The sequence below is a fragment of the Cygnus olor genome, chromosome 1 (genome assembly GCF_009769625.2).
Source record: "Cygnus olor isolate bCygOlo1 chromosome 1, bCygOlo1.pri.v2, whole genome shotgun sequence".
Classification (NCBI taxonomy): domain Eukaryota; kingdom Metazoa; phylum Chordata; class Aves; order Anseriformes; family Anatidae; genus Cygnus; species Cygnus olor.
Genome location: NC_049169.1, coordinates 152817903 through 152830150, shown reverse-complemented (window position 1 = coordinate 152830150; position 12248 = coordinate 152817903). Strand labels below are relative to the sequence as shown.

Genomic DNA, 12248 nt, shown 5'->3' with positions numbered 1-12248 from the left:
TGCAGTCACAGTTCCTGATGACTTTCCAATGCCTCTGCATCTTGATAAACATACACCTCTGCCCACTGACATTTTTTCTTGCAAAATGAGCGCGGGGGAAACCGTGGCAAGCTACGATGCAATTTGCCTGGGTGAAGGTGAATAATAAGAGAGTAAAACAAGATGACTCTTCATATGACCTTTAAATATTAATAAATTAAATATCCATTTTCATTATTCCTTTTCTATTATTAATTCTTTTCTTCTTGGTCTTTCTGGTCGCTACCACTCTTCTGCATCTCCCATTTCAGAAAACAGCTACAAGCATTGTGAAGATTTCCAGGCACTCCATACGTAGACACACATACACAATCACAGGATGAGATACCATGCAGACCAGCAGCAGATGTATGTAGATTTCTTCAGTGGGAGTCTATTGCAATGATTTCACTATTTAAGTCACACAGCACCAAGGCAGCAGTTGTTTTTTTTTTTAAATCTATTTACTCTTTTTGTAACAAACCTAATGATTGCAGAAATGAGAAATCAGCCTGCAAACAGTCCAAATTTAAATAAAATCACCCCCACACTAGACTATAACAGTGGCAGATGGACAGAGGAAGAAAGTGTATATAGTCATATTTTTTGCCATTATAGTATAGACCCTTTCAGATTGCAGCAAGCAACTTGCCATCTGCAAATCTGAGTCCTTCCTTTTCTGCTGAGGCACCGATTCAAGAATCATGATTTCTGAAGTTTGAGTTACAGTATTAAGTGGTTTAGCTCTCATTTTAAAGGCATACTTATCTCAGGATTTTGCTCCAAACACATGGGAAAGGCATCCCGAAAATTTCCCTCTTCTGAAGACAAAACCCAAACCCAGTGGCTCCCGCTAAGGTATGTGGTGAGGCAATGGGTTGCGCACATGAATAGCTTTTTGTCAAGTAGTCCCTTATTGTTGGCGTTCTCCACACATTTTTAAAATGGCCTGCGATGTTACAGGATGCTCTGTGGAAAAATGACTTGCTCGGTGTCTGTCTGAAGCGTAGCCCACGATGAGCATTACAGCAGCACACGTACTGACCAGCAGCCATGGGTGTTTGGTTTAGCGTTGCCCCTCTGAAAGGATTAAGAATCTGATCGCTGCATAAATATCGTTGATATCAAGGGCTAGATCTTTGTGTAAATGGCTGCTGATTTGGTGGGAGTGTCGATTTTATACATATTTGCAAACAAAATTTGGGAGCATTTTTAAAACCCCTCCATGGAAATGCTGCCTTCCATGCTGTTGTTTTCCCTAGTTTGTTCTGATCGTAGGTTTAAAAATGGCGATGAGGACGTTGCCAGCTCAGGCGAGCATATGCAAGTTACAGCCTACCAGGGTTTCTGATGCTCTCACGTTATGGGCAAGGAGTTGCTTAATCTAAGGGTCACGACTCTCATACAGGTTTAACAATTTTTTTCCCTCTGTGTAGCCAGCAGTAACCAAAAAATCTCCTTTGGGGATGAAAGCTGATTTTGAACTTTGTCTGAAAAGGAGAGGATGCAATTCAGTTCTGGCAACTCTGTTTCATGAGGTGCTGCAGTGCACGTTGTGTTTCAGTATTTCTAATTTGCACCAAATCAGGGTTGCTCTCTACAGAGGCAAGAAGAGGAAAGGTTTCCTTTGTTAATCATACGTGCAAGAGCCATGTACAAAATAAAGTATTAAACACAGTAATTACAGTAATTTTTGTTAAAATATTTCCACACAATAAACCTGTGGCTTTGAGAACTCTACCAGAAGCAAAAGAAAAACAATCTGTAATGAAAAAATTGAAATCAGAAGCCACTAATAACACTAAAGGGAGCCCAGAAGCCAAATTAATGTTTCTACAAAGAAATACTTTCCTACACCAGGCAAATTCATAGTAAGACCCTTACCTGGGTCTTTATATATAGGATTCAGATTTCATTTTGAAGCATGTTTTTTACAAACTGTTTAGTGTTCATATGTCATTACCACTGTTGGGCCAGATTGCACCTGGCATCGATATAAACAAAGCTTTGGCAGGAATTCTTTCCTTTGGGATGGAGACATCTGATTTTCAAGCTGAAAACATGTCAGTGTTGCAAGACACTCCAAATAGCCTGTTTTACCAGTGCAGTAAATTAACCCGCCTGGTGTAGTGTTAAATGCTTTACAAACATCGACTGAAGGCGAGGGAGGGAAACAGCAAAAAAAAACAAACAAAAACATTTCAATAACTTGTTTGACTAGTAGCAGTGAAAAAAGTGCAACCACAGCTTGACAGGAGGAGGTGATCCTTGGGAGATGGGACTGCAGAAGAACACGTTGTACGAATTTTGTCCCGTGGTCAGCCCAGAGAGCGTGCCACGATATCCTAAGGCACGGAGAGATGGAGCAAAAGGAGTTATATGGATGATAGAAAGGGCATCTCCCAAGAGACAGCTCCATTTAAAACACAGATTAGGATACCAGCAAACAGTGCCCCTAACTCATCATAGCCTTGTCAGCAGGGGGAAGGTGTTGTGAAAGCAATCGCATACAAGAGGTTTGTCTCCAGTGCTGCAAACCACTGGTAGACGAGGACTACGTAGGCAAAACAGAGGTTAAAATATTCAGCTATCCTCCCTCCTTCCCCATTGTTCAGGATAAAAATGCTGAGCTGAACTTTGTGGATAGATCAGGGGGTTGTGTTAAGTTGAATGGTGTGTAGGACAATGGGGCTCAACCTGCCTGGGGCTCTGCGGCAAGTCTGCATATAGGTGTTAAGCTATAATAGCCAGAAAGTAGGTCCGCCCGCAGATGGGGTTGAACGGTCACCTGTCCTGAGAAACACAGGGAGAAGCAGTGTTCTTAAAAATACGTATTTATATCGCTGCTGGTGATCAAGTAGACTGAAGCCATTTTGATACTGTTGTCTTGCTATTTTAATTATCCTAATAGCCGTCTATTTACAAACATGCATGCAAGTGGGTTAGAATAATTAATTAATATTCATAAGCACTCACAAAATGTGGCAAAGCTTATGTTGGGGTGGATGATAATTCCAAAGAGGACTAGATTTGTATTTACTGTAGATTTATATTAAGTGTATACTAAGTGTAGATTCAGCATGCTTGATTCTTGCTTGGGCAGCAATAGAGGACTTAGCTTCCATACTGGCAGAGATTTTATCTGGTCAACAGGAAATGAAAACTGGCCAAGAAACTGCCAACACAGAATCTGAAGCTGTGAAACCTGGTCAAGAAGAAATTAAGCCAAGTAAGCAACAGATGAAAAATTATCTTAAAGCAAAGATCAAATCACTCAGTTGGAAACGAGGATTATATTGGAAAAGGTGATGCTGAGAGCATGAAGGGACACAGGATTTAAAAAAATATAATATTAATAAATATAATGAAGTGATGAACACCAGTAATTTTAAAATAATGCAACTTAACATTTTTCAAGAAAATAAAACGGAAGTAGAAAGCTTTAATACGCCTGAAGACTTATGACAAATAGCAGAGGGGACTTTAAAACCTTGTTAATCGTTTTGAAGAGAATGCCAGGGGTCTGAAGCCCACTTGGGAAGATGATAGTTCAAGTGAGGAACCAGAAAAGAAAGAGACTTTGGTAAGATAAGCATTTTACAATGCTTCCTGGTACTGATGTACCTGGTACAGCACCCTTGGCTTTGGAGTAGTCCAGTGGGCTCAAGAGGGACAACAGGCCTGTTTGTGTGCCCATGCTGCAGAAACCTACTGCCTCTGAAGAGGAGACTTCCTAGGGAGTCCATTTGGCCATCAGAGTGGGGAGAGACATGGGTAAGGAACTCACTGATAGGTAAAGGAGAACAGCACCAATGTCACTGTGCGTTTCACCCTCAGAAAATAAGTGAAGTTCTCTAGATGTTGAGCAAACCCTTGACAAGAGGTTGGAGGGCCACTTTGGCCTGTACTGGTCATGTCCCCATCCCAAGTGAAAGCAAAGACACGCTAACTAGCAATAGACAGCACAAGCACCACAAACATGCTCATGGGGATGGTGTCTCAGTGTCTCAGAATTAACAGGTGGAGCAGGGGCACTTCTGGAGATGGTTGGGGCACACTATGACTGGGGCAGTCAAAAGGGTAAGCAGGTTAGCCAAGTAGAGAACAGTTTCCGTTAAAAAGTGTTTGTTAGGTAGGTAGGACACATTTTCATGAATCTGTTTTCGTAGTTCTCTGTTCAAATCAAGAAGATTCACATCAAATCAAATCAAAGGGGCAAAAAATTGCTGAATACATATTTAGTCCAGACAGTTACACAACAGGAAAGTAAGTTGGGACAATGCAAGTAAAAATGATAACTTAATGGGTGTCAAATTTGTGAATACTGAATTCCATTTTATTACTGATGGTTTTAAAATAATATTAGAAAAAATAAAGTAACTATATGAATGTACTATACAAATGCAATTATACTGCTGTAAAATCCTGATTGCTCATATAGTTCATTCACGCAGGAAAAGAAATTATAGTGCTCTCAGCATTTTGGCAAACAAACGCATGCCAAAGTTTTACATTAACTTAATGTTATTGGTGCTAACTAAATTCACAGCTAAATTGGTACCAAGGCAGGGTTCGGGCTGGCCCCAACATTTATTATGTGTGTCTAAAAATGGTCCGAACCCATTTTATTATTCTTGTATTGGCATTGCATTTGACAGAATCATTGTCCAAAAAGTGAGAAAAAAATATGTGATAAGCCAGACAAAGGATTTGAGCTCCAAGCCTGACAGACTGCTTGAAGTAGGTTAAATCCATGTGGGACTTGGACTTGGATGGATCTGTCAGTAGGTGATGGAAACACAGGTGAAGGAGCCCTCGTGCTCAAGTCTGGAAAAGAGGTTATGGAGGGAGCAACCTAACTTAAGGCAATAGTTTTGGTAGTCAAGTAATCAATGATTTAACAAGGTGCCCTGCATCAGCTCTGCTGAGGTAATAGTATGGATAATTAAGTGTGGATATAAGAACGGGGGCTCTTAGTGATGATTGTTATGGGGTGCGGGCACTTGCTTGAATCCTACCTGCTACCCTCCTCATTAGCATGAAAGAAGTGAAATCGTGGGTGATGAGCTGGCTGGCTCTGGTTCTTCAGGGACAGCTGTGCTGCAGGAAAAAAACAAAAACAGCTAAAGAAGTTTCCGTGTTGCCCCTCGTGGCTGCTTATTGTCATCCTTTGCAGCCCCCTTGCTTGCAGCAATGCAGTTTTTGTATGGCCATGCTGTAAGTGGTAATGCTGAAATTGTCTGTTTTTTTAAAAAAATCCTAATTCCCTACACAGAAATAAAGTAAAACCAAGTTTATCGAGTGTGATTGCTCTGTGATCCAGTTTGCGTCGTGGTTTGAGAAACAGCTGCACTGAAAGCTCTTTCATGGGGGAAAAATGGGGCATGGAGTGAGAAAAAGCACGAGAGGGTAGGGACTGCTTAGATCTTGCAGAAATAAACATGAATTGATTTATCTTATACTTTGATTGGGAAATATGCACCAACCTGACTTTAAATTTTGCAGATATTCCAGAAGCCCCACTGCGGAGCACCTTCTCAGCCAGCCCAGCATTAAAAATAATTGATTTCATGAGAAAAAAAAATACAGTGAGGGAAAATAAATGCCACAAGTTCCAGTAATTTGTTCCGCTGCAATCAGGAATATCTAAATGAGGAACTTAAAAAGGTTTTGAAGAACACCAATAAATAATTAAGGTTTCTTCTCTACGTGTCTATGAAGATGTGTATTATATTGCACCAGTAATGTACAATTCATCTATTAGTAATGTACAAATACTGTGACCATAGGATTAGCACAGGGGAGATTTGACCTAGAAAATAACCACCTCCTCAGGTGCCTCTTTCAAACAGGAGAAAAATCACAGTTTCTTTAACGCTGATCATAGGTCTAGGCAGGGACAAATTCGCATCCTCAGATTGGGTTCAGACCACAGAAAACAACTGAAGTCATTTCCAAAAGGTCCCCACTCCTTGCCGTGAATACATGAGTCATAATCTTATTTTATATACGAGGGCTCAGTCTCTGTCTCAGCTAGTCGCTGCCGAGTCAGGGACGTGCGGGATGTGGCATTCTGGCGCTGCTTCCCCTCTCCCACTTCGGGGGTGTGGGTGAGAAGAAGGGGGTGCAGTTGCTTTTGTACTGCTGCCCATCCTTTGGGGACGCTGCCAAGAGCGAACAGCAAGCTGTAACTGGCTTCCTCACGTCATTAGGAGCATCTGAGAAAACGCTGCCTACAGGAGGTGCTAAAATCTGCCTTTGGGGCGGAGTGGGATTCTGGGGCTCCTTGACTCACCGCGGACACCTGTGCAAGTGAAGGCAGCCCTTCTAGTAGGGAAAGAGGAAGGAACTCTGGTAGAATCCAGGATAGTGAGGTGGGTGTTCGTTAAGGTAAGTACTGGCTGAGAAATACGTGTATAAAACAGGTTTGCGTTGTGGGAAGGCAAGAGTTGTGTCGATTTAGTGCGAAGCTTGTGAGATCAAAGTTTCCTGTGTTGAACAACCCCATGGAGAGCTTTCTATTCAGTGCTTCTGGCATCCACTTCTTTCAAGCTTCTAAACTTAAAGACATCTAAAATTGTGTTCATGCTCTCCTAACATTATTCTCCCATGGAAGTAATTACTGCAATTACGGGCTACTTTACAATGCTAAATGCACCTGGTCCGAGGAGCGATCCCCGGTGCCCTCGCCTGGTGGGGCTGAGGGGCCACCTTGCGTAGGGACAACCCTCTAGAGCAGGCTGACTGCGGTGGCACGTGGCTCTGCATCACTCCATGATGCAAGATGGGACTTTGAGGGACCTACAGTGTAATCACTATTCTGTGTTTTTTCCTCAGTTCCAGCAGCTGAAGTATCAGGAGCAGTGAGCCATATCAACATGGTATTTTTTTATTGTTTAGCTGAGGATATGTCTTGCATGATAAGGTGGCACATGTGAGTGGTTGGAGGTGTGCAGGCCTCGCTGGAGCACCGCCTCAGGACTGAGCAGAGAGCTGAACTTGGTGCAGTCCTGCCCACACTTCTTTTGGGGCACGATCCCTGCAGAGACCCGTCTGTGAAATCACACCTTCATTTTGGTTTGGAGAAACGACATTGGTTTGCTGCTCCAAAGGAGAGGATGGATATAAATGAGTAGCTCTGTCTTTCAGACAGTTGGGGTCCAAGATCTTCAGGTGAAATTGGGAGCTAAGTTACCTGATGGTGTCGATTTTCTCAGGGGGTCCGTAAACAGAAATTGAGACAATTCACATGATCTCACAAGGAAGTGCAGGACTGCATGAGGTAACCTCTGCTTTAAAAAGCTGCCCATGAAATGTGGTTTAAGGACTTCTCTTTTAGATGGTGCAAGAACTCAGCTGGTGGGAGGGCCTCCTGGGGACGTGTTGCGTAGCATATGACACCTGCAGAGCAGTTGGTGTCATAAATCCTGTGCTAAATGCATTGCATGGACACACATCTACAATGTGACAGCCTTCGACTTTAAGATGGAATTTGAAAATGATCATAGTTTTTTACAGAAGCATGGTTTTACTGTGGTCATGACCTGTAAACTCTTGGACTTCAGGAGCTCTGTAGGATTCTGATCACATAAAAATACTAACTTTTTAGCTTACTAATGCAGATAAGTGAGGTAAGAGCTGTTAATCAGTATTTGCATAAATCAAAAAAAAGTGTTCCAAATTTTCTCTCTAAACTCCCTCCTTTTATTGAGACTGTGGACAGATCGTTAAAGTCTCTTCAAGAAAAGAGGAAGGATGGAGAAGCCATAATGCAGTTTACCTGATTTTTTCTTAATGCCTTCTATGTTCCTAGGGGGCTCTGAGCACCTCGGGATGGACGCTGGCTCTTTCTATCCAAGCAGGCATAAGCCTTTGGCCTTCCTTTCTTTCTGCTCAAGATTAATCTTACAGTTTGAGGAGTACTTTTTAATCTAGAAGACTTTTCCCCACCTTCCTCTGGGTACTGGCTCTCAGTTGTTTTCTTTCTGATAAGCTTTTATTTTCCCTTAGCTTGCCTTTAACATTCTTCTTTTTTGATATTTGCCTTATTTGACTTATTTTTTTTCAGAATAATTTATTAAATAATTGGAGCCATAATTAAATGACACTTCTGATGGTGCACATTTGTTGATCTTCAAAACGTTTGATGTATATCTCACTTAGAATCACCTCTCCTGAAATCAGCAGCTGAACAGGAATTGATAATTTGCTAAAGTCACATACTTTTGGTGGACAGTTTTGTATTTCGTTATCAACATTAGCAAAAAGATACATTTATAAAAATACAAAAATTGACACTTAAATGTAAACATTTTTCACAATTATTTATTACCAAGAAAATGCATCTTAAACTAAAATATTTTTCAATAAAAAATAGCTATAACATACAATTAAGTTCATACGCTGGATGAAAGAAACACATAGCTCTTTTTTTTCATTGATTACATCAGATTGGATATTTTGTGGTCTCATTTCATCATGCAATAGCTCATTCGGACGGTCCAGGAAGACTAATTAACACTAATGCTTCTAAAGAATTTTCGTTTGTGATGCTAATCTGTCACAAAACAAAAAGAATCCTCAGAAAGCCAGGGAAAAAAGTAAAGAGACTACATCTTGCAGCCAGCTTAAATTAGTGTTAGCTTGATTTGTCTTAATTGAAAGGTTGTTTACATATCTTTTGAAAGTGTTTATAAAAGTTGGCAGACAGAAGAATAGCTGCCTACGTACATGCACAAAATTTTCTTTTATTGGAGCTGTTGTATATGGTACTGTCATTAAAAAACCTTCTCTGTACACATAGTCTTAAGGTATAAGTCTGTCTCTGTATCTATGTATACACACACAGCATGCTGTATTATTTTTACTACAAACAGATTTACGCTAAGCCCTCAGATTACATGAGTATTTCTACGCGCCAATTCATTCTAGCAGCCTCTAGTTAAATTTCTGCAAGATACATGCAACTCCAAAAATATCTTAGACACGACTTGTAAAAATATTTGGCTCTTGGACTAACGTATGTATCCCGGATACCCTGGCGCAGCAGAAATGCGCTGCTCGCATCTGTAAAGCTCTACGGGGAGTCACCAGCCCTGGGTCCGGGGCTGCTGGCTGGGGGGAGCTCAGGGTCTGGTCCTCTGGTTCGCCACCTTCCTGGCATCTGGAGCCAAGCCATCGCCCAGTCATCGCGTGTGGAAGTTGTCCAACTCTGATGACATTGGACATCAGATGATGGATCTTAAGGATCCACATTGTCCACGCTGGTAGAGGGAGGAGGGGAGAGGCTTGCTAAGGGTGCGTGGCAGCAAGCAGCGCCCAGATATTCATAAACAGCTTAAAGTGATCTTGTCCTCTAGAAAATACAGGAGAAATTTTGGTGATAGGTGCAGTGATGCGTTCCTAGACCTTAAATAAAACTTCTAGGAAAACAGGGAAAGGAGTTAATATTCCTCAGCAGATCATAATTAAATTGCAGCTTGGTTTCTAACACTGGCTGCTGAAGTAGTTTGCTTCATTTCAGTGTTGATAGACCATGTACTGCATGTAAAGACAATTAGCAGAGCAGAGAGAAAAGCAGCAGATGCTGGAGATGCACAGAGTTAGATGACTCATTATGTTACGAAGAGTCTCTCTTTCAGAAAAGTGAACAAGGATTGTGCAAAAAAGAAAAGGCTTGAATAGACCAAGTAATTTTTAAAGAAAGAATTCAAAGATTTCAGGAAAGAGTAGCAGAAAAATCAGACCCTAGCAGCGTGCTAAAATGTGTGTATGCCTAAACTGCAGAGGGGAAATACAGGCACACACGATGGGGGTCTTATTCCCCCTCCCCACTTCTGCCCCTTGTTTCCTTTAGGGTTACATGTTGGTTTTGGAGTGTTCCCTGTTGAACCAAAATAAAATGTGTTTTAAAACTTCGTAAGTCTTTAAAAACTCAAGTAATACTCTGGTCTAGAAGGTACCATAAGAAGTGATTCAATAACAGCTTCCTGAAGGATTTGCAATGCACATATTTTTACAACATTTTTTTCAGTCTAACAAGACTAACTAGAAATAACTATTTGCCATTTTAAAGATTTGTTCTTACAAGTATCTAATACATATAAAGTAGCAAACAGCTATGAATCAAGTACCTCCTGTTCTCAGCAACGTTCTGTTCTGCATTTACTGTTTTCTTTGTTTCCTTAAAAACAAATGTAATTTTTATTTTCTCTTGCCAAACTGATTTGTGAATTTGAAACTAAATGAAATATCATTCTGTATGGCATCATAAATTCATGATGGAGACTAAGAATGTAAAATATTTCAGGATTTCCCCCTGCAAAAACTCGGTTTTGCCCAGAAATCCTTTGTGGGTATATATGTGCACTTTTGCAGAATCCTGTTTGAGAGATGCATTTGTAGTGTACGCACTAATATAAGTGACAAAAGATTCGGCAATGTCAAGCTCTGTAAACAAACCACTCCAGGGAAGTAACATTAACACATAATTGTATGTTTTTATCATGTCAGACCTGTCACAAAAAATAACTTGAATTGTGATTATAGTAATTAATTTTTCCTCTGCCATTTGAAACATGCAAACTTATTATGGCCATGGGGATGATATATTCTGGACTGCCATTGTAGCGCATCATGTATTTACATTTCTATATGAAGAGTTATTATGAAAAGATGTTAACAGGATGAGGTCCATACATACGCATACCTTTGAGTATACCCACTATCTTTACATTAAGACCTGGAGGTCTTGAGAAACAAAAGGGTAAGAACATGCAAGAAACATGAAGTGAAATAGATACAACTCAAGGGGAAGAAGGGATATTTGTGTGTGTACGCCTCTTCCCCACTCTCCTCAAAATCAGGCAGTTCTGGGAAGCACCATGCTCAAAAACTGGTTTGTGGGGTGTCTTACCGATTTGAAAAGAGAGAAGGAAATGTAATTTTTCTCTGCTGTTCCAGTACCAAAAACTGTATTATTCTGAATGTCTTTGTTTCATTATTTCTTTATTAACCGCGTGCCCGTGGTGAGTGGGTGGCTGAGCTTCCGCTCCTGTGCCATCCCTTCTGTCTCAGAGTGGAAATTTCGGTGTGTTGACTGTAACTTAAAGAAAGAAAAATAAAAAAGAAGGAAAGGTACCGATTCGGATGCCAGGGGAAGATACTGATGCTGTAACTTAAGGAACCTATTTAGGTGTGCTTGTACTTCGTTGTTTCATTAGCACGCCCGAGGGGCTCCTTCTCCGCTGCCGCCTCCTTCCCCGAGTCTTGCGCTCTGCCTGCCTACTCCCACCCAACAGTAGCCTCGACACTGCACTAATCCCTGCAAGTTTGGAACTAATGAACTCGCTGCTGGGCTGCCGCCACGGAGCTTGGTCCCAAACTATACTGTACTTCACACTCGATTTATTCTCCAGATGGCGAGACTGCGCAGCCCCGCCGCGAGGGACCACCTCTTCCACTGGAGTGTAAAAGTGGACGGATGTTGTTTTCTTTGCAGATTTGATAATTCAAAGCTAGCAACTCGTGAGGATGAGTAGTGATTAGGTTTAATGGGTGCCAATTGAGCCCGCTACACGCGTATTCCCATCTTTAATTTTGGTGTCTGTGTGTCCTGGTGGCAGTTGATTTGTCTGCAATGCTGCATCACCAAAGCTTCTGTCTTCCCCAGTTGGCGTAGCTGCACGCGGGAATGAAAATCTTCCTGCATCCTCCTATGAGATACAAAACGAGCCACATTGACCAATATTTGTTCCCAATGGGTTTTCCAGCATGAGTAGCGTATTTAGCAGTTTTTAATAATGTTAGCATACGATAAATAATAACGGAATGTAATTTAATGGCATCACTGTTTCCCATAGAAGTCCTGTTATCTTCCTCCTTTGTTCAGCTTGATAAAGAGCCCAACCCCTGCAGCACCTAATGGGGTGCCACAGTTCCCAACTGTCCTGGGGTGGACCCATTTGTTTAACAGTCAGGTTTATTTCTTTATCCATTCAGGACAGAGTGTTGCCCGATGATGTAGGGTGAAGAATGGTGTAAATTATTTCTTCTACTGTTCTTGAAAAATTTGACCAGTCTTATCAGGGACCTTACACACAGTTTGGAAAATACATTTATTCTTGTGCCTACCACAACAAAAATGTTATTGTATCAACTACTGCTTTTTTCTCTACTACTGTGTTGAAGTAGGTTAACTAGTTTAAAATCTTGGCTTTCGTGTGCATCCT

The 12248-nt window shown here is 41.2% G+C and overlaps 1 protein-coding gene and 1 long non-coding RNA gene across 3 annotated transcripts in view; one reads left to right on the top strand and one right to left on the bottom strand.

Annotated features, from left to right (window-relative positions):
- The window catches only part of CLYBL (citramalyl-CoA lyase), a 159917-nt gene that overhangs the window by 118158 nt on the left and 29511 nt on the right, over window positions 1–12248 (top strand). The window lies entirely within an intron of this gene.
- LOC121060382 overlaps window positions 1571–12248 on the bottom strand; it is a 60364-nt gene continuing 49686 nt past the window's right edge. Inside the window, exons 2-3 of the long non-coding RNA XR_005814806.1 lie at window positions 5037–5118; window positions 1571–1615 (exon numbers count right to left, since the gene is read on the bottom strand). This is a non-coding gene — a long non-coding RNA (uncharacterized LOC121060382). The remainder of the gene's footprint in view (window positions 1616–5036; window positions 5119–12248) is intronic.